Here is a 23,115-nt window from a genome sequence, read left to right on the forward strand (position 1 = left end):
TACTGAAGACCCCTAATAATGAAGCATGCAGAATCTAAAATGGCCACCTCTTGTGGCCAGGTAAGGATTCCAGTTGTGGTACTGAGTTACATTCAGGTTATTATTATTTTTTAATTTAGACACTTATTGATTTAAACTAGCCTTTTAGAAAACTGTTATTGTATCCCATAAGTTTGAGTATGATTCTGATAGATCTGCCTTTATATGATACTTGGCCTTTTTCACTTGTAGCTTTTAATATTTTTTTCTTTGTTCTATAAATTTAGTCTTTTGCTTATTATGTGGCAGGAGGAGTTCCTTTTCTGGTCTCGTCAATTTGGTGTTCTGGAGATTCTTGTATGTTTAAGATCTCCTGTGCTCATGGATTGGTAGGATTAATATAGTGAAAATGGCCTTCTTACCAAAAGCAAACTACAGATTTAATTTTATCAAAATGGCAGCTTAGTGTCCAAGTGGGTTCCCTGGTAAGGGGAACAGGGGCTGTCTCTGACATGAACTCAGTAACTGGCTCTTTGATCACTTCCCCTTCGTGTTCTCTGCTCCTGAGGTGGGAGCAGACTTACTAGGTCACAGAGGTAGACAAGGCAGCCAGTCCTGATGAGACCTGATAGGCTACGGTCAGATGGAAGGGGAAGAGGACCTTCCCTATCATTGGACTTAGGGAGGGGCATAAGAGGAGAAGAGGAACAGAGGGTGGGACTGAGAAGGGACAAGGGAGGAGGCTATAGCTGGGATACAAAGTAAATAAATTGTAATTAATAAAAAATAAATAAATTTGAAAAAATACCAACAAAATTCTTTACATAAGTTGAAAGAACAATTTTCTTTTTTTCTTCCTTTCACTCTTTTTTTTAAATTTAATTTTATTTTTTTCTCATCAGTTACATTTTATTAACTCTGTACCCCAGCCGTGTCCCGATCCCTCATTCCCTCCCAGTCCCTCCCTCCCTCCCTCCTCTCCACCGTGCCCCTTGCCAAGTCCACTGATAGGGGGGACCTCCTCCCCACTCTTATCTTTTAGTCTGTTCCTTACATCAGCTGTCCTTCTGAAATAGGTAGTATTACTTCTCTTAGAAGTATTGGTGCTTCTAGGCCTGGTGCAATGTTCATGCTTTTAATCTTAGCACTTGGGAGGCAGAGGCTAGTGGAGTTTTGTGAGATTAAGGCTTGTTCCAAGAAATACCAGGCTGTTCAGAGCTACATATTGAGACCCTTTCTGAGGGTGAACCAGGAATGTTGGTGTTTCTTACTTTATTTAGCAAAAATTCTTGTATCATGGTTCCCAAACATATTTTTAACTTTCTGGTTTAATTTTCCATAATTTTCTGCCTCAGAATTTTTACACTTCTCCTTTTGTTATTTATTTCTCCCTTATTATCATTTTTAATTAATTCATTCTCATTGTCTCTTTGTCTTCATCTCTGTTTCTCTGTCTCTGTTGCTTTCCTTCCCTTTACCCCATCTCTTTTCCCATCTCCCTCCCTCATATTTGTGCATGGTAACTCATAGGTTTTAGAGTGTATATGGAAACCTGTAGGTGTCAGAAGATAACTTGTAAGAGTTGGTTCTCCTCCCACCATGTGGTTTCCAGGAGTCAAACTTCAATCGTTAGTTTCAAGCACAGCGGATACCTTTGCCTGTGGTTTGGGGAACTTGCCTTAGCTTGGCTTGGATTTCTTTTTATCCCAGATAACTACTAGAGTCACTCTATGCCATCTTGTTAGTCTTTCCTTGAATGCTACTTTTTCTTTTCTTTTTTTTTTTTTTTGTATTTTATTTTTTTCTTATCAGTTACATTTTATTAACTCTGTACCCCAGCTGTGGCCCGATCCCTCATTTCCTCCCAGTCCCTCCCTCCCTCCCTCCTCTCCACCGTGCCCCTTGCCAAGTCCACTGATAGGGGGGACCTCCTCCCCATTCATCTGCTCCTGTTTTATCAGGTATCTTCAGGACTGGCTGCAAAGCTCTCCTCTGTGGCCTAACAGGACTGCTCCTCCCTTGGGGGGTGGGGAGGCCAAAGAGCCAGTCATTGAGTTCCTGTTAGAAATAGTCCTTGTTCCCCTCACTATGGGAAACCAATTGGCTACTGAGCTACCACAGGCTACATCTGAGCAGAGGTTCTAGGTTACATTCATACATGGTCCTTGGTTGCATGTCAGTCTCAGAAAAGACCCTGTGCCCAGATATCTTTGGTCCGGAAAAAAAAAATCAAACCTCAGACTAGCTAAAACAATCCTGTACAATAAAAGATCTTCTGGAGGTATCTCCATCCCTGATCTGAAGCTGTACTACAGAGTAACATTAATAAAAACGCCATAGTACTGGCATAGAAAAAGACTAGTGGATCAAAGGAATCAAATCAAAGACCCAGAAATAAACTCCCACACCTAGGGATACTGGATTTTTTGCAAACAAGCCAAAGTCTTACAATGGAAATAAGAGAGAATCTTCAATAAATTGTGCTGGTCTAACTGAATGTGTACATGTAGAAACATACAAATTGACCCATATTTATTACCCTGCACAAAAGAAAAGTCCTAGTGGATCAAATATTTCAACATAAAACCAGACACACTAAATCTGTTAGAGGAAAAGATGAGGAAAATCTTGACCTCATTGGCATGGGATACAACTTCCTAAACAGACAATGACAGCACATGCTCCAAGATCATCAATCAATAATTGGAACATCATGAAACTGAAAAGCTTCTGTAAAGAAAAGGACACTGTTGTCAAAACAAAATAAAAGCCTACAGACTGGGGAAAGTACTTCACCAACCCTGAATCTGGCAGAAGGCTAATATCCAGTATATATAAAGAACTCAAGAAATTAAATAACAACTAACAAAATAATCCAATTAAAATGGGGTACAGAGTTAAACAGAATTCTTAATGGAGGAAAATAGAATGACAGAGAAACACTTTAAGAAATCCTCAACATCCTTAGTCATCTGGGAAATGCAAATCAAAATGAGCCTGAGATTCCTAGCCATCACAATGGCTAGGATCAAAAATTCAAGGGACAACACACGCTGGAGAGGTTGTGGAGAAAGGGGAACCCTCCTTCATTGCTGGTAGGAATGTAAACTTGTACAACCACTTTGGAAATCAACCTACTGCTTTCTCAGACAATTGGGAATACCTCAAGATCCAGCTGTACCACTCCTGGACATTTATTCGCAAGATGCTAAACAATAACACAAGGATATTTGTTCACAGCAACTTTGTTCATAATAGCCAGAATCTGGAAACAACCAGACATCCTTCAGCTGAGAAATGGATAAAGAAATTGTGGCACATTTACAGAAAGGAATACTACTCAGTGATTAAAAACAAGGAAATCATGAAATGTGCTGGCAAATGGGTGGAACTAGAAAAGATCATCCTAAGTGAGGTTACCCAGAAGCAGAAAGACACATATGGTACATAATCACTTATTAGTGGATATAAGCCATGTAATAAAGGATAAACATACTGAAATCTATAGTCCTAAAAATGCTAAACAACAAGAAGTACCCTAAGGAAGAGGCTGAAACCTCACTCAGAAGGGCAAACAGGATAGATATCAGAAGTAGGAGAAGACAGGGAACAGGAGAGGAACCTTCCTTTGGGGTCCTCTGTAAGACTGTACCCATTAGGGTATGGAGACCAATGCTCAGTTTACAGCCAGACTTTGGGCAAAGTGCATGAAACCTTGTAGACAAAGAGGGAAATAGAAAGAAATGGAGGGGAAAGGAACTCCACAAAGAGACCAATGGGGCCCAAAAAACCTGTGCCCAGGGGAACCAGCAGAGACTGATACTCCAACCAAGGACCATGCATGGAGAGACCTGGACAATCAACTCAGATGAAGCCCATAGGCTGCTCAGTTTTCAAGTGGGTTCCCTAGTGAGGGGATCAGTGGCTGTCTCTAACTTGAACTCAGTGGTTGGCTCCTCGATCACCTCTCCCTGGGGGGTGTGGGTAGTAGCCTTGCCAGGATACAGAAGAAGATGATGCAGCCTGCCTTGATGAGACCTGATAGGCTAGGTCAGACAGAAGGGGAAGAGGTCTTCCCCTATCAGTGGAATAGGAGAGGGACATAGAGGGAGAAGAGGTAGAGTGGATGTGACTGGGAGGAGAGGGCTACAGCCAGGAATCAAAGTGGAAAGATAGATAGATAGATAGATAGATAGATAGATAGATAGATAGATAGATAGATAGATAGATAGACAGACAAGAAAGGAAAAAAGTTTGGGTATGCTGTGTATTCATTGTCATTAAGTTCTCAAAAGTTTTCAATTTCTTTATTTCTGTCTTGACCCAATTTTAATTTGGTATAGTTTTTTTTTTTTTTGGTTCAGTTTCCATGAGTTTATAAGCTTTCTTATATATCTGTTATTGTCAACATCAAACTTTAATCTGTGGTAGTCAGATTAAAAGGAAGAGTATTGTTTGCTTGCTTGTTTTTCGTATTAGTTTAAACTTGCTTTGTGTCAACGTACATAGTCTACTTTGAAAAATGTTCCGTGCGGTGCTGAGAAGATTGGATATTCTTTTTTTGGGGGAGGCGAAATGTTCTGTAATATCCATTATGTTCACTTGGTTTATAGCTTCATCAGATCCAGCATTTATTTTTGTTGTTATTTTTTTGTTATTCAGTTTTCTCTGAGTGACTTATTAACAAGAGTTGGGTGTTGAAGTCTCCCCAAATCAGTTGCAGGTCAATATGTGATTTAAGATACAAAGTGTTTCTTTTACAATTCAGTTCTTTTCTCTTTGGTGAATAAAGGTTAAGAATTGCAACATATTTTTTGGTCATTTTTTCATTTGGTGAATATATAGTGTTGTTTCCTTTCTTTTCTAAATAATTTTCGTGTGAAGAATATTGTGTTAGATATTATAATGCCTATACAAAATGTTGTTTAATCTAATGTCTTGAAATATTGTACCTACATAGTAAATAAACATCACAAATACCAGAACTGAGATATAGCACTTTTTCCACTTTTAGTTGCCTCTGGCATATGGAATTCATATCCTTTTTTGGCATACACATATCCACTGTATGGACTAGATGATATTCCTTCGAAGTTATGTTTTAGTTACTTTTGTCAAACATTAGTTAAATATATTTACATGGACTTATTTTTGTGTGTATGTCTACTTTACTTATTAATCTATGTATCTTTTTTAATGCCAGCCTCCTACTGTTGTATCAAAATAACTCTGTGGTCTCATAAAATGACTTGGCATTAGGTATAGTGAAATCAGAAACTTTGATTTGCTTTATTTTATTTTCTCATGTATTATTTTAGTTGCACCATGTCTTTTCTGTTTCTATGTAAATTGTGGAATTTTTTTCCATCTAATACTGTATTACATAGTACTGTATTACACATCAGTATCAGCGATATCTATAATGTTCCTTCTGTTTCACTTTTCTCTTGGCTTTCTCCACCTTAAAGCCTGATATAAGCCCTCCCAATTAATCATGTGCTAATGCTTTCCAGTTGTACTGAGTTTGTGCTCTTCTATTGCTGTGTATGTGTCAGCAGATTCTTTTGATTACCCTGTTTTGACAAATGAATAACCTTTTCTAACTTCCTTTTTTCTTATTTTTTTCATTATTATTATTATTACTACAATTGATTTACTTTGTGCCCTGGCTGTAGTCCCTTCTGTCAACTCCTCCTGGTCTCACCCTCCTTTCCTCTCCCGCTCTATGTCCCTCCCCTAGTCCACTGATAGGGGAGGTCCTCCTCCCCTACTATCTGACCCTCGCCTATCAGGTCTCACCAGGACTACCTGGATCCTCTTTCTCTGTGGCCTAGTAAGTCCACCTCAACAAGAGGAGATGATCAAAGGGCAGGCAACCAAATTCATGCTACTGACTGCTCCTGATCCCTGTACTAGGGAACCACCATTGAGAATGAGCTGCCCATGGGTTACATCTGAGCAGTGGTCTAGGTCCTCTCCATGCCTGGTACTTGGTTGATATATCAGTCTATGCAGGCCCTCCTGGGCTCAGTTTTTTTGGCTCTGTTGCTCTCCTTCTGGGGCTCCTTGCTCCTCCAAGTCTTTCTTTCTCCAGATTCTTCCATAAAATTCCATGAACTCTGCCCAAAGTTAAACAATCTCTTATCTTTTAAAAGTAATGAGAGTTTTACACATCCTTTATGTGAGCATATATAGGTTATTCATCTACTTTATCTTTGGTGAATGTTCTTAGAATTTCAGTACTACTGAATGCTTTTTAATTCAGTATATTTTGCCCAGATTAGCGTCTTCAATGAATGTGACTAAATACCATAAATAATGAATTCATGCTTACTAATTAAAAATGCAATGATAGTTCTACTGATATAGTTCAGGGGCCAACTGTGTGCTTAGCATGAGCCAAGAGCATGGTTCAATTCTAAAGACCAACACACACACACACATACACACACACACACACACACACACACACACACACAGATAACAATCACACCAAAACAAGCAAACAGACCAGAAAACCACTTTAACAGTTTTATTTTCATAGGCAAAAGATTCATGTTGGTTTGGAACATTGTCTAGTAAAGGAACATTTTTTTTCTCTTTCTTATAAGTAAGTTTTGTGTTTGTTTCTCTCTTTTTTTTCTTTCTTATTTGTTTCATATCTGGAGAAAACTTCCAGCACATCTGCTTTAAAAATACATCTCTCAGGCAGCTCTGTCATTATGTTTTCATATCCTGAGAAGAACATTTTTTCAGTTTATATTTGAGACTATAAAATGGTTTTGTCTGATTAGACTTGGTTAACTAAATGTCTTTGAATACTTCTGTCTAGTAACAAAATTCAACAGATCCTTTATGCCATGCCATTGAATTTCTTTTGTTTTCCAGCTTCTTCCAGTATTCCCAGCTTCATTGCTGAAGACTTTCTTTGGGAAAAACTCAGTCTCCTTTGTCAAATTTTTCAACTGTGTAGAATATGTCTTGCCACTTCATTGCAGGTTCAGATGCTTCTATGGGGATAATTTTGTGGTTTAACATTGTTTTTGAATGTGTTTACTTGTAACAAATGACTTTGTGACTGTTTTTCCAGAGACCACTTTCTTATAGGGATGTCTTTTTTAGAGCAGCAGCATAACACCTTTTGGAACATCAGTTCATTCTTCCACTCACAGATTTAATGGCTTTCTCATCTCAAATAAGCATCTTGAAGTCTGTGTATCCTATTTTGCACTTTAATGCCCAATAATAATAACACATGTATAAATTCTTCATCCTTGCATAGTTTTCTTGAAAAAAAATTTCTTGTGGAAGTGTTAAGCAGCCTTATAATTCTACATTATCTGTACATTCCAAATGAAGAGTTTTCACATTTTTTTTTCATAAAGGGAAGCACAATGTAGCTTCTATTTGGCTCAGGTGAATTGCCAGTATCATTATTATAGTGCTTTTAGCACACTGTTAACAAAAATAAATGCTATTTTTGATAAATCAAAACAATAACATGAGAGCTGATTTGATAATCAAGAGAGCCATATATATGGATAATTAGCAAATTTTGTGTCCAGTACTGATATGATAGACAAAGATTAACTCACTTCCTGTCTTATCAGAGTGGCAGACTAATTATTTCTTCCTATTAGTCACAATATTACACAATTTTGAACCCATAACATGTTTACTTACGGGATTTTCTACTCAGGTTTTCAACCTGTGCTTGACTGTGTAACTGAATTTCCAGTAATTTGCAGTAAGGGTCACTGCTAGACATATTTCAGAGATGTAATTTTTTCCTCAGTTTTAAGATGTCTGAATTTTGACAATTTAATTGTTCTCATTGAACAGCACTTGTAATGTTGACATCATAACCTGTATCAATGTATCAAAATCATATTGTAGATATCAAATTTTGGGCAATAACTGAAATTATAATGTAGAATTCTTTTATGAAATACTGAATCATGTTATTTTTTTTTTACCAACACCAAGGATTATTAGTGTGAAAAGAATAAAGAAATTGATGATTCCGAGTCTTATGTCTTTATTTTGAAGGGTTCATTTTAGAGTACTTCATGTAAATGTTTTATTTTTGTGTGTTTGCACAAGACTGACATCTAAACAGATGGGTATTTAATTGTAAAACCAACTAAAAGTGATAAGAAATAATAGGCCAGTGCTAAATTGACAGATGCTTTCTCTTTATAAAAGCTGCATATATTGACAGTCTTAGGGAATTCATTATTCTGACATTTGGGCTCTATTAAAAGAGAAATCAAATCTTATCTAAAGACACTAAGGAAAGACTAGGAACATCCACTTTAAATAAAAGTATAAGTCCTTGCCTGAAGCCCTGAAGAAAGCAGGATAATCAGCTTTAATTTTCCCTATACTTGTGTATGTATTTATTTTATACTAAACAACAACAACAAACACACACACACACACACACACACAAACCTTTGACAATAACAGCTATTTTTATCCAATTAGTTTATGTTTTCCTTTGACTGTAATGCATAGAAATTTTCCTTAGCAATTGGGCACAGTAGAATTCTCTGGTGTTATGATTTTTTGTGAGAAGTTTAAGTCCGATGGAGACTACATAGATGATATTGTGCACATATGTGTATGTAAATTTAATTCAGCTCCCATTGGAAGACAGTTATGTAGGACAGCATTAAGCCAAGCTGCTGCAATGAATATTATATGCACCTATCTACTGTCAGACTGAAGCAGGAAGACCTCCACATATTTGATCCTGGTTTGTAGATATAGTGAGTTCCAAGCTAGCCTAAGATTCACAGTAAGATATTGTCTCAAGATAAAACAGAATGAAATTAAACAACAACAAAATAAAGATGCAAAAATAGATGTAGCACATGGCAGCTCAGTATCCAAGTGAGTTTCTTAGTAAGGGGAACAGGGGCTGTCTCTGACAAGAACTCAATGGCTGGCTCTTTGACCCCCTCCCCTTGAAGGGGGACCAGCCCAGCTAGGCCACAAAGGAGGACAATGCAGCCAGTCCTGATAAGCCAGTCCTGATAGGCTAGGGTCAGATGGAAGGGGAGGAGGACTTCCCCTATCAGTGGACTTGGAGAGCGACATGAGAGGAGATGAGGAAGGAAGGGTAAGATTGGGATGGAATGATGAAGGGGGCTACAGCTGGCATACAAAATGAATAAATTGTAAAAAAAAAAAATCCACAGGGATATAGAGATGGTTCTGAGGATAAGAGCAGCACTTGCTCTTCCAGAGGACTCAGGCTCAGTTCCCAGTACATACAAAGAGATTTACAACCGTCTCTAAATCTGGTTCCAGTGACCCTCCTCTGGCCTCTATGAGCAATGGATGAGTACATAATGGTCAAGTATAAAACCTGTAAATTTAAATTATTTGACATTTTTCCCTAAAGAGCAGTTATCACTTCAGTAAAGTGAATGAGTTTCCCAACTGAGCCTACTATATCTATCATGTAAATATGAAGCTAAATGAAACCATACATATAAGCAGTCTTCATCAAATTATGCAAACATTCATTTTAATGTAATGATCATTTAATTTTTCAATTTTCTTCATTACAACTTTATTTTACTGATAATAAAATTAAGCATAAATAAATTTTATGACATTTCAATGTACTTATTACATGCTAAAAATAAACTCTTATTATTTTATGAATTATTTTAAATCTAGAAATACATTTGAAAATTACAAATTTTATTGTTTATAATATTCAAATTACAACAGTAAAATTCACTGTATTGAACAATACCTTTCAGTAACCTCTTGTAAGAACAGACAAAGCAAAGGGATATAAAAATTTGATTACCCGAGTGCTTCATCTTAATGATTTTAAATCACGAAATGATTCAAAAGCAGTTGTTTTCCCCTATTTTTCTTCTTCTAACAAAGCATTTCTATAGTGATGAAAACAATAAAAGTTTTAAATGATTTAAAAACATTCTCAAATGTATTGTACTGTTTTTCGAGGTGCAAACTAATCTATCTCTTGTTTATGTGATTAGATCACATCTTTGTGCTCTCTTTTCTCCCTTTATTCAGCAGTAAGCTAGCCTATCTCTTCCAAGTGTAACAGAGATATCAAATCTGACAGGTGTTTTTTTTTTATACCAGTTCATGGCAAGATTCTAAAATGTGTCTATTTGAAAGATATTCCTCTAAGGCTGAGGTGTATAACAGCTTATAAATAACAGGGGAAGGTAAGAAAGTACAGCTCCCTATCAGGTTATAGAAACCAAACACAGAGATTCTGTTTTGTGTTATTCCTGAAACCAAGAATAGAGTTATTCTAATTTTGGGCATTAATTTCAGCCTCTTAACTTTATCATTCATTCATTTTTTCTCTAAGAAAATTATAATAAAATAGTATCTGAGATATTGGATTTAAGCAAATAACCATGGTTCTCAGAAATAAAGCAGGGATAATTATGTTGAAGTAATAAACAATCTTTCAACATAATATTTCTAGTACTTTACAAAGATCACCCAAATGTGGAAGTGAAAGAAATAATAACTCACCAGTTATAGAGATGTAGGATGTGTCACATGTGCTTCTAGAGTGTGCTGGTCTGAAGCCAAGTGCAGGCACTAGCCAGAGTGCTCTGAGCCTACCAAGGATAATTAGCATTAGAACTTCTTGAAAGTGCTCTAGTCACATCACTGATATGCATGGCTCTTATCTGGAAGTATAACTGTTGAGACTCCATGCTCAATGAATGTCTTTGGAACTTTTTTGAATTCATCCCTGCTTCTTCTGTGATCAAAACAGGCATATTCTACACTGTAGTTTGTGATTAATATGTAATTCTGTGGTGTTCTTGAGTACACACACATGCACACACACACACACAGACAAATCATATTGTCACTAGTATGTAAGATTTATTTTCTCTTTTGTGTTTTATTTAATTAAATAAGAATTCATTGATTCTAAAAACAAACCAGACAAAAATAAATAAATTCTTATCATCCTGAGTCAGATCTGAAGTGAAATATACTATATGATAGGATAGAAAAGAAGACCGAAATCTTTTTAAGCATTACTCAAATCCATAATTCATGGCAGCATTCTGTAGTGATCTGTGTAGAGAATCTATAATAACACAGTTAAGAAAGATAAGATTGCCAGTTGCAATAAAATCAACATTTATGGAAAAATACTACTGTTGAAATTTTAAACTAAATATTAGGAGCTATAAATAAGCTAGCATAACAATGAATGTCTGTTATCCTAAATTTGGGAAATTGAATCAAGGTCATTGATAGCTTTAAGCCATCTGGGTCACAGAGAAATACCCTATGTTGGAGTAGATAAGTAAAGTCATAAATGAGGTGACGATTAAAATGTAAATGTGTCTGGTCAAGTTTCATGAGGGTTTGGCACTCTCTAACACACACAAAATAATATATCTTCCTCCATCTAATTTCTTTTCAATATTCTCAGATGGTTTACAGGTCTTACTGATAATTTGCAATAGTTAAGTGATTGGAATGCTCACGACATCACCAACCTCTACAAAGATTACATGCTTATGGGTGTATCCAAGAATGTTGAAATTTTGCACAAATCAATAAAAAAAATCAAGGAAATGTAAGAATACAGAAACCAGTATAGGTGATATAAATTTATACCAAGCATTTTATTTGCAATTCAAGTATCTAAGTGCCTCTGATAGGACTGCTGCAAGTCTCATTACCTGAGCTTTACTTTTAGAACCACAGGATGGAAGGAGAGAACAGATCCATGAAGCTTATCTTCGCACTTCCACATTGGCATCACAAGAGCACACACACATGCTTGCATACACACAAGAAATTCTAATAGCAAAGAAGCTTTGTAATAAATGCAAGGCTTGACCTATCTTGATGTGGACTTACTCGTTCTGTGTTTATATACTTAAATTTTATTTTCTTGTTTAGATGGTCATAGTATTTATATATATTCAAGGGATTAACATTTTAAGTACAAAGGGCTTCCCTAGACATCAGGGGTGTTATATGTGACAGGTGGCAATTTAAAATGGTTTTATTAAAAAAAGAAAACTACTTGCAACCTTTTGTTTTGTATAAAATTATATGTAAGAAGACAGTGAAGCATTGATTAATTATTAATACTATGTGAAAATCAAGATTATCTGATTTCTAGACCAAGACTAAATGATGGAGTATGTCAGAAAATACAACAATTTAAATAATTAATTTTTTCTAATGTTTCTTTTAGAAAAAAATATTTTTCATATTTATCTCAGTTGATTTGTTATATATATATATATATTTTAGTAGCAAAAATTATTTTTCATTTGTTTTTATGTGATTTGTATGTTTAATTTAATTAGCTATAAAATCTAAGTCATCACACTAATCTCAGAATAGCAAATAAATCCCACTCTTACAATTTAAATTTAAATTCACTGACACAGTTACATAAAACATAGAAAAGAAGCATTTACTTAATTTTCTCACCAGTCCTGGGTCAGGAGAAGTGGCACAGATGCAGCTATGTTACTGCATATTTTTGTGTTCTCTTTATTGTTTCCTGTTTAGTGAAACATCTGCCTCATTTCACAGACTCCTAACACAGCTTCAAGCCCTAATAGACTCCACACTGTGTTTTATGGATTGTATTAGTTGAATTCCACTCTTCCCTTTATTCATCCAAGGAACATCTGTCCCATAAATCAGTGTTTAACAAGACAAATTGATAGGGTGGTGTGGAAACTCTCATTTTTAGATCTCTCAAACTTTTACTTGAAGTAATCCTTTCCATTTAAGAGCTAAAACTTCTTCTAGAAGTAACCATTCAATTATGAGTTTAGGAGAATATTGAAGTAAACAAATCTTCAAAATTAAATAGCATATCTAAAACTCAAGTAATTGGTATACATATAAAGTCCTACTTATTTGTTTCATAACTAATTAAAATGTGGTGGGAGAGACCTCTGCACTAAGACATAGACCACGTATCTATTTCACTAAGAATGCTCAGCACTATTTATATTGGCAAACGTGATATTCTTTGAAATGTAGTGTTTGTACAACCAGAGAATTATATCTTCCTAAATTAATTTTAGGACTTACTGGATATTCAGAATTCTAGAAGACTTGCAAGTAGCATAGGTTTTTCAAATGTCATGCCAATGTAATTAAAAATAATAAAATAAATGATAATTACATAAATGCATATATACATTATGAAAGTAAAGGATTTTCGCATATAATCATTGTATTATGTAACAAATCCAATCTCTATTACATAAAAAATAAACTATTAATATTTGTAATAAAACTTTTAAGAATTATACAAAAAGTCACATTGCCATTAAAACATCACATGCTTGTCTAACAACATTTAAAAATGGACAATTTCATGATTAAATTGAACAATATTTTTTAAGTATAAGGATAAATAAATAAACAACAAATGTATATTCTGATCTTATACAAAAGAAAATAATGACTATATTTATGTCCCCATGAGCCTTAATGTGAGAAAGAAACAAACAAAACTATAACTAACATTGTTTGACAGAAAACATTATTGATTTGAAACAAGACATGATTTAGGTAGGTTGCATCTGATCCTTGGTTTTAGGTTCACTTCCATCTCTGTTTACTATGGTAATTGTGCACAGCATAATGATTACTATCAGGTAACTCTCAAGATGGCTGGTATTCCGTTGGGTATGTTCATTTTCCTTGAAGTGGAGTGTAAATCATAAAGTGAGCCAGATAAAGGCTGAAGAGTTCTTTATCTCAGCCAAAGGTAATAAAACATATAGCCTAAGTTTGCTATTGACAAGGAGGCGCATATGCATAACACGTAGGACCAAAACAGTCATTCTTCTACTGGTATGGAAGATAAACAGAGAATAAAGCCACACAAATATTGAAGCTAGAGCATAAGTAAGAAATAACACCATTTACATAAAAATCAAGGACTCCATAGAAGACCTACAGAATCAGTTATCCTAGGCCCACAGAGTCAAATAACAAAAGCCTACGGGGTCTCACAGAGACTAACCACCAGACAAAGTGCATGCACTTTTGTAGCAGATGAGCACCTTGTTCTTCATGTGGGTCTCTCAACAACTGGAGCAGGGGCCGTCTATGACTCTGACGACTCCTTTTGCATTCTGTTCTCCTAACTGGGCTGCCTTGTCTGGCCTCAGGGGGACAGGATATGCATTGTCTTCCAGAAACCTGATGTGCCACCACAGGTTGGTACCTATGAGGGACATCCCCTTTCTCTGAGGAGAAGGTGACTGGGAGTAGAGGAGAGAAGGGCTGTGATCAGAATGTAAAGGGAATAAATAAATCAATTAGTGGAGAAAAAGTTATGATTAATATTTGTTTCCAAAATTAATCAAATATGACCAAAGCTTATTTTCTATTTGTTTTCAAATAGTTGTATCTAAGATGTATAGTTGAACTATAACATTCAGGGGATGAAAACACAAATTTTATATATTTTTTAGTGTTAACAGATTATTTTGACAAGAACATTATTGCTCTATAAAGCGTTTACATAAAATTAAGTTTATTATTTTTTCTCTCATAATAATCATTGTGATTATTATCTTATAATAATCTCCCATTATAATCATTATCTCTCATAACTGTGCACAGATACATATTTTTCTCCTGAGGTTCTTTCATTAAAATGTCCAGGAGTCCAGGTTCTACAACTACCACTCTAGATTCTAAAGGTCACAAGCTATCTGACTCATATGGCATATTCCTTTATTCCTAAAACCTCAGTTTATTTAACATTAATAAATAAAAATAAGAACTGTTATGTCAGATAGTGGCTAAATAATATCTTATATTCTAGGAAAATAAAATGTCTTGATACAAAGAATCAGTGAAAGTTGTTACTATTATTATGTTTGCCTTCTAATGTCAGTAGCATGTCACTGATTCCATTTAAGAAGTATCGAAGGTTGTGAGCCTTGCCTTTAATGGCTGAACCATCTCTCCATCCAGGATATGGAAGGAGACTCATAACCAAACTTTGGGCAGAGTGCAGGAAACCAACAGAGCCAAAAACCTGTACCGAGAGGCTGGGGGGTGGGCCTGCAGAGACCAATACTTCAACCAAGAACCATGCATGGAGAGGACCTAAGCCCCCTACTCAGTTTCTGAGTGGGTTCCCTAATAAGGGGGAAGGGGCTCTTTCTGACGTTAACTCAGTGACTGGCTCTTCGATCACCTCCACCTGGGGGGGGGTACAGCCTTGCCAGGCCTCAGAGGAAGATGATGTAGCCAGCCCTGATGAGACTTAGGGTCAGATAGAAGGGGAGGAGGTCCTCTCCTATCAATAGACTAGGGTATGGTCATAGGAGGAGAAGAGGGAAGGAAGGTGGGACTGGGAGGAGATAGAGAGGACTACAGCTGGGATACAAAGTGAATAAGTTGTAATAAATAAAATAAAATTATGTAAAAAAAAAAAAAGGACTAGTCACAAATCTTTGTAACTAAGCTGGACAAGGCAACCCAGTAGAACAAAAGAATCCCAAGAGCAAGAAAAAAAAAGGAAAAAAAAAAAAAAGGCAGAGACACCTCCAATTCCACAAGAACATCAAGCTACACAACCATGACCTAGCATAGACACATTCAATCATCCTGATTGATGCCCAGTCTTAAACTTATGGATAGAGCTGAAAAATTGGCTGAGATTTTGAGAGTACTTACTGCTCTTATGGAGGACTAGAATTCTATTGGCCAACCCACAACCATTTGTAACTATCACTCCAAGAATCCGAAACCCCTCTTGGCCTCTGAGGGCACTAGCACACACATGCACACACACACACACACACACACACACACACACACACACAAAAAGAGAGAGAGAGACACATAAACATATACATAAATAAGAGTAAAATCTGGAAAAATGGCTATGAAGGTTTAGGGCCTTAGACCATTTCCATAGACATTAAGGCCCTAACCTTAACCAAAGGTTAAGGTCTCAGCCTTAACCAAAGAAGTTTAAATTTACAACTCTCAGGTTCAAGGGTTAATGCATAGGAAGTAGAAGAAAGACAGTGACAGAAAAAAAAAAAAAAAAAAAAAAAGAGAAGAGAGCTTTGAAATGCTGTCTTTTGCATTTTATAAACAATGCAGTCATCGTCACTCTACTGTCATGGGTGCCTTCAATTGACTTATACAAAACAGGGCCTAATAGTCACGGATCAGGGAGACACGGGATTGTACTGTCTCTTCTAAGCTATTAGCTACTGAAAGATACTAGACAAGGAATAGTCATTGTCATCAGATGTGTTCCCACAAAGAAACCAACGAGGTTCCAGTGGAGAGTTTCAAAGTCATGGTCACAGAGACTGTCTGTTTAAACTCAGTTACTCTCAAAAAGAAAAAAAAGAAAAGAAAAAGAAAAAGAAAGACATCCATTTTAAATAGGTGTTTTTAGTGAGAAGGAAAGACAATATGAGGCATGGAGAGGATTAGAAAGGGTAAGGAAGTTGACATTATAGTTATTTTCATTCATTTAATAAACTAAAATATTCTCTAAATGACATATTTTATTTTACTAATTAATCGATCTTAAGTTCTTTTGTTAAACATGACTTTGTGTAGGTTTGATTTAACTTATCTTTTGCTAGTAAGCGTTGGTATTGAGGGTGCTTGTTGAAACTGTTTGTAGAAGTGAAATTGGTCTTCCTGACAATACTGGAGAATATCACACAGTCCAGCAGGTGGCACGGGAAACTGAGACTTTGAAATCCTACACTCGGGGGAAAAAGAGATGTTCATTTTCACTTCAGATTTTAGTTTGGGATAATTATTTTAGAAGCATACTTTTTCCTGTCTAAATATCACTAAATTTATTATCCAACTCCCTAAGAGTTTTTGAAACAAAACTGTTTTAGATCACATTCCAAGGGGGAAAATACTTAAGAAATTCTGTTTTCAAGACTGTTGCCTGAGTTTGAAGTGTGGCAGCTGTAAAGAGTGAGAGAATTACAGTAACAATTGTTTCTGACTGTGTAAGGTGCTAAGTGCAGGTTTTTTTCTTTTTCTTTTTTTTAAATAGAGCACTAAATACTAACTAGATCTTCAGAGTGAGGTTTTATGCTAAGTAAAAATCATTTTAGGCATTAGCTACATGTGTGCTTATGTTTTTGTGTGTACATAATAACTATAAGTGTCTTATGAAAAAGGAAAAGGTAGGAAAAGAAGAAACTAACTGACATTGGAACAGGCCAAATTTAGGGGTTTAAAAAGTCAGATAGAAGGGAAGAAGGACTTTCCCTATCAGTGGTCTAGGGGAGAGTTATAGGGGGTAAGGAGGGAGGGAGAGGGGTTATGGGAGGAGACAAGGAAGGGGGCCATAGCTGGGATACAAAGTGAATAAATTGTAATAAATAACAAATAAACAAAAAAATGAAAAGTCACAGTTCAGTTCGTGCTAACGAAATACAAGGGATGACTTATAATGTAAATATAATTTCTTATATTTTAACTTTTATTTTCATAATAATATTACAGTTGGTTTGATTAAAGTAGTAGTGACCATAGATTTTGCTCATGAGGAGTGGGAAATTTTAATATCATAGCATTTTTCAGGTCGCATATGAACTACATACTTGTAAAACACAAGAAAAGTAACATGCATATAAAATAATGATTCCTTAAGATGTAGACTAGAAATGCAGTATCTTTAGATCAAAATCACAATCTGGTATATAACATATCAACTATGTCGATTTTGTTATGTTGTCTAATTTCTATGGCTTCATTTTGTTTAAATTTCTATTATGGGAGTGATGGTTATATAGTTTATTACTCTGTGAATTTTTTTATATATACAGCAAACTTCAACAACAATTTTATTTTTGCTAATATTCATATTGCATTATATATTGCATTATTTTATTGCATTATAATGAGTCTTAAATGATTTATTACTTGATTAACATTAATAATCTCTGATAGAAATGGTCTGGAATGTCACAGTAAGATACCGGATAAGGATATGGAGCAAAAAACTAGAATCTGCCAAAAATAAAAGAGAAAAGAATTAAGCAAACAATGCCCATCTAACTTATACATAAAATATATTTGACTTGCTTTCTGCTCTTCCCAATGCCAGAGACAGCCAAATTTTCTTGTACATGCCAAACTTGTTCTCATCCCTAAGACAAAATGGTGAAAGTCAAAGTGAACAGTATTTAGCCATACTGGGTACTTGGTTACCAGGGCTACCTTCTTGTCAAGCATCGTGTATATTTTTGCAATCAATGACCATATTCTTGACCTCAACTACATAGTTTACATATTCCAGAATAACTATACCTCCGGTAATTTCAACAGTACACTCAAGGCTGAGATCTGGAACTTTGTCATCATCTGGAAGGCCATCATATTCTCCCCAAAGCCTGATCCTACCAACATCAAATGACATGAAGCTGGTGTCAAGAGTCTACTGTTGTCTTCATGACCATGGGGAAGACCAAGGCATACATAAAGTGTGAAGACAAAAGGGTCATCATCTCTACCCCTTCTGCTGATGCCCCCATGTTTGTGAAGCGTAGAAATATGAAAAGTATGACAACTCACTCAAGATGATGGTGCAAAGCTTCCTGCACCATCAACTGCTTTGCCACCTCCCTCCTGGGCAAGATCATCCAGAACAACTCTGGCCTGGTGGAAGGACTCATGGCCACAGTCCATAACATCACTTCTACCCAGTAGACTGTGAATAGCCCATCCAAGAAGCTGTAGCATGATGGCTGTGAGCAATTCCTAGAACATCATCCCTACATCTTATGTTACAGCTCAGGCTGTGGGCAAGATCACCCTAGAGCTGAAGAGGAAGCTCATTGGCATGACCTTCTATGTTTCTAACTACAGTTTGTTCATCATGAACCTGATATGCTCTCTGGAAATAACTGCCAAGGATGATGGCATCAAGAAGGTAGTAAAACTGGCACCTGATGGTCGACCAAAGAACATTCTGGGCTACACCAGGACCAGGTTGTCTCCTGAGATATTAAGAGTGATACCTACTCTTCCACCTTTGATTCCAGAGCTGGCATTGCTCTCAGTGACAAGTTTATGAAGTTCATTTTCCGGAGGTGATCTTGAATATAAATACAGTGAAAGGGTGGTGGACTTCCTCCAAACAATAAAAAGCCCTGGACTATCCACTTCTGTAAGAACAAGAGAGCAAGAGAGAGTTCTTTAGCTGCTGAGGAGTACATGTTCCAACTCAGTCCAGTCACTAAGTATATCTCTCACAATTTCCGTCCCATACCCCCAGAAGAAGTGGAGGGACTTGGGAAGCCCTACTCTTTTGAATACCAATAATAATTTCAACACACACACACACACACAGAGAGAGAGAGAGAGAGAGAGAGAAAAAGAGAGAGAGAAAAAGAGAGAGAGAGAAAGAGAGAGAGAAATAATATATGATGCTCATTTACATTGAATTACAAAGAAGCAAAGAATCCTGTTTTGGTATGAAGACTCCTTATGTTACATTAGCATAAAATACATTCTGAAAAAATATATCCTGGTCCTATGAAGTCTATATTTAATTGGGTATTTTGATTTTTGAAAATTAGTTTGTATTAAATCAGAAACTTTCTACTAGCCCTACGGGAAAGTAAAAGAAACAGACAAAATCAGTTTAAATATAAAAGTTCAAGAGCTCAGTTCACAGACACTGATACTTATGTGTGTGTGTGTTGAGTTGTTGAGACTCTTTTGAATGTGGAAGCACAATCGTGATATGTCATGAAGAGAATAATGAGCGTGCTCTATTGTGTGATCGAAAATACATCAAACACCCAAAATTTAAACTTTTGTATATGTATTTTATACAGGTAAAAATGATATAAGTTTAAAAAGACAGAAGTCTATGAAGTTCAAAATGCATGAACAAAATGAGTACTAGAATTTATTGCACTAATTTATACAAATAGAGCCATACAAAGTCATTTGAATCCCATAATTAGGTATTTAATAAAATTTGGTTCTGCTTTACACAACCACATTTTTTATGGGACTTTGATTTTGTAAGTTGTGCAAATGAATTAGTATGATATCCACATTGCTATATGCTCTTCTTTATTTTATTAATTTTTGGCTTCTTTATTTATTTATTTTAATTACACTTTATTTACTTTATATCCCCCCTCTAGTTCCCTCCCTCCTTCCCTTCCAATCCCTTCCTTTCTCCCCCTTTTCCATGTATGTCCCTCCCCAAGTCCACTGGTAGGAAAGGGTTTCTTTTTCTTCTTTCTAATCCTAGTCTGTTGGTCTCATCAGTAGTGGCTGCATTGTCTTCCTCTGTGGCCTGGTAAGGCTGCTCCCCACTTCGGGGGGAGGTGATCAAAGAGCAGGCCAATCAGTTCATGTAAGAAGCAGTCCCTGTTCCCATTACTATGGAACCCACTTGGACACTAAACTGCCATGGGCTACATCTGTGCAGGGGTTCTAGGTTATCTCCATGCCTGGTACTTGGTTGGAGTCTGAGTATCAGGAAAAACCCCTGTGTTCAAATTTTTTGGTTCTGTTGCTCTCCTTTTGGACCTCCTGTCCTCTCCAGATCTTACTATTTCCCACTTCTTTCATGAGATTCCCTGCATTCTGCCCAACGTTTGGCCATAAGTCTCAGCATCTGCTTTGATAGTCTGCAGGGCAGAGCCTTTCAGAGGCCTTCTGTGGGAGGCTTCTAACTTGTTTCCTGTTTTCTTCTTCTGATGTTCATTCTCTTTGCCTTTTGCAATGGGGATTGAGCATTAAAGCCAGAGTCTTCCCTCTAGATTAGTTTATGCTCCTCTTCATTTTTAAAGATGCAATACCCAGCAGGTCATAACAGTATAAATAATATTTTGATCAGGGAGATCAGGTATAGAAAATGTCTATTTTTATTTCAAGTTAATACTCAAGCATTCCATATATGTGACATACTTGAAAATTTATGATCTGAAATCAGTTTCTAAAATTTTACTGATGAATCAACTACAGCTGTTTCAGAGGAATTGATAAGGTATCAAGAATTTTTTTTATTCACTACTTTTTAAATGTTTTAAAAGGTAGAAGTACATACTACTGAGCAATTAAAAACAAGTAAATTATGAAATTTTCAGGCAAATGGTGGGAAGCAGAAAAACACATGTTATATACTCACTTGTAAGAGAATATAACCATACAATATAGGATAAACATACTAAAATCTATAGTCCTAAAGAAGGTAAACAACAAGGAGGACTCTAGGGGATAGGATGAAACCTCACTCAGAAGGACAAACAGGATAGACACTGGAAGTAAGAGAAGATGGACCAGGACAGGAGTCTTCCACAGAAGAGCTCTGAAAGACTCTGTCCACCAGGTTATCAAAGGAGATGCTGAGATATCCTAAAGATATCCAAACTTTGGGCAGAGTTCAGGAAATATTGAGGGAGAAGAGAGAGAGAAAAAGACCTGGAGGGGACAGGAACTACACAAGGAGATCAACAGAGCCAAAAAAAAAAAGGGCCAAGGTGGGGGTCCTGCAGAGACTGATATTCCAAAAAAGGACCATGCATGGAGAGGACCTAGAACCCCTGCTCAGAGGAAGCCCATAAGCTACTCAGTTTCCAGTGGGTTCCCTAGAAAAGGGTACAGGGACATAAACTCAGTGGCCTGTTTTTTGATTACCTCTCCCTGGGTAAGAAGGGGTGCAGCCTTGCCAGGCCACAGAGGAAGATGATGCAGCCAGTTTTGATGACATCTGATAAGCTAGGGTCAGATACAAGAGGAGGTCCTCCTCTATCAGGGCACTAGGGGTGGGACATATGGGAAGAAGAAGGAGGGCTGGTGGGATTAAGAAGAGATTAGGGAGGGGGCTACAGTGGGGATACAAAATGAATAAATTGTAATAAATAAGTTAATTAATTTAAAAAGCTAAAAATACCTTCTATTTCTACATATAAGCAATGTCTTACTTAACAGGCTTCAGTGGCTTCTGTGAGTTCTGTTCCCGGCTGCTCCTTGCTTCTATTTCTTACATAATTTAGCACAAATCAAATCAGTGCAGCTAAACATCTAATTTAACTTACATAATATTTGACTGCTGTCATTAATAATTTCCACAGAATTTCCTGCTCAAGTTTATAGCATTAAGCAAATTATTATAATAGCGTGAACAACTTTGTCACCTGATGTTTATTCTTGATGCAGATATATGGAAAAGAGACATCAGATAATCAAAACAATCAAAATGCTTGATGTAATAGTAGCAAGATGGAAATTAGTCTTCAGGCTTAATCTATGTTTCAAGATATCTTTCCAAAATGACTTATTTGATAATGCACAGGGAAAAAAAAAAGAAACATTTATTTTTTTCCCTGTGTCATCAAAAAATATAAAGGCTATAGGATTTCTTTCACAAATATGAAACTAGGGACCTATACTAATAAGTTGTGAGGACAATTTTTTTTCAAAGCAATCATCATTTTAGATGTACACGCTTACATTTGAATTTAGACCCTGTATCAGTCAGATATATAGCTATTGTGACTTTTTGTAGCTAGAAGTAACTTTGTGTTCACTTAAATAGAAAGAGCTCACTGTAACATGGGTAACTATGACCTTATTAGTATCCAGCCCAGTTTTCTTAAATGAGATAAGTTTAAAATACTAAGACTCATAACCAAACCTTCGGTAGCGTGCAAGTAATTATATGAAAGAAGGGGGAGTTAGTATGATGTGGAAAGAATAATTGCTCCACAAGAACCAAATATATCGGGGCACAGGGGTCTTTTCTGAGACTGACACTCCACCAAGGACCATGTATGGATATAACCTAGAACCTCTGCTTGGATGTAGGCCGTGGTAGCTCAGTTAACAACTGGTTTCCCATAGTAAGGGGAACAGGGACTATTTCTGACATGAACTCAATGGCAGGCTCTTTGACCTCCCCAACCCAAGGGAGGAGCAGTCCTGCTAGGCCACAGAGGAGGACTTTGCAGCCAGTCCTGAAGATACCTGATAAAACAGGGTCAGATGAATGGGGAGGAGGTCCCACCCTATCAATGGAAAGGGGCAGGGAGGAGATGGAGGGAGGGAGGGTGGAATTGGGAGGGTCTGAGGGAGAGGGATATAGCTGGG

This window comes from Psammomys obesus, unplaced genomic scaffold (genome assembly GCF_907164565.1).
Source record: "Psammomys obesus unplaced genomic scaffold, mPsaObe1.curated_primary_1811, whole genome shotgun sequence".
Lineage (NCBI taxonomy): Eukaryota > Metazoa > Chordata > Mammalia > Rodentia > Muridae > Psammomys > Psammomys obesus.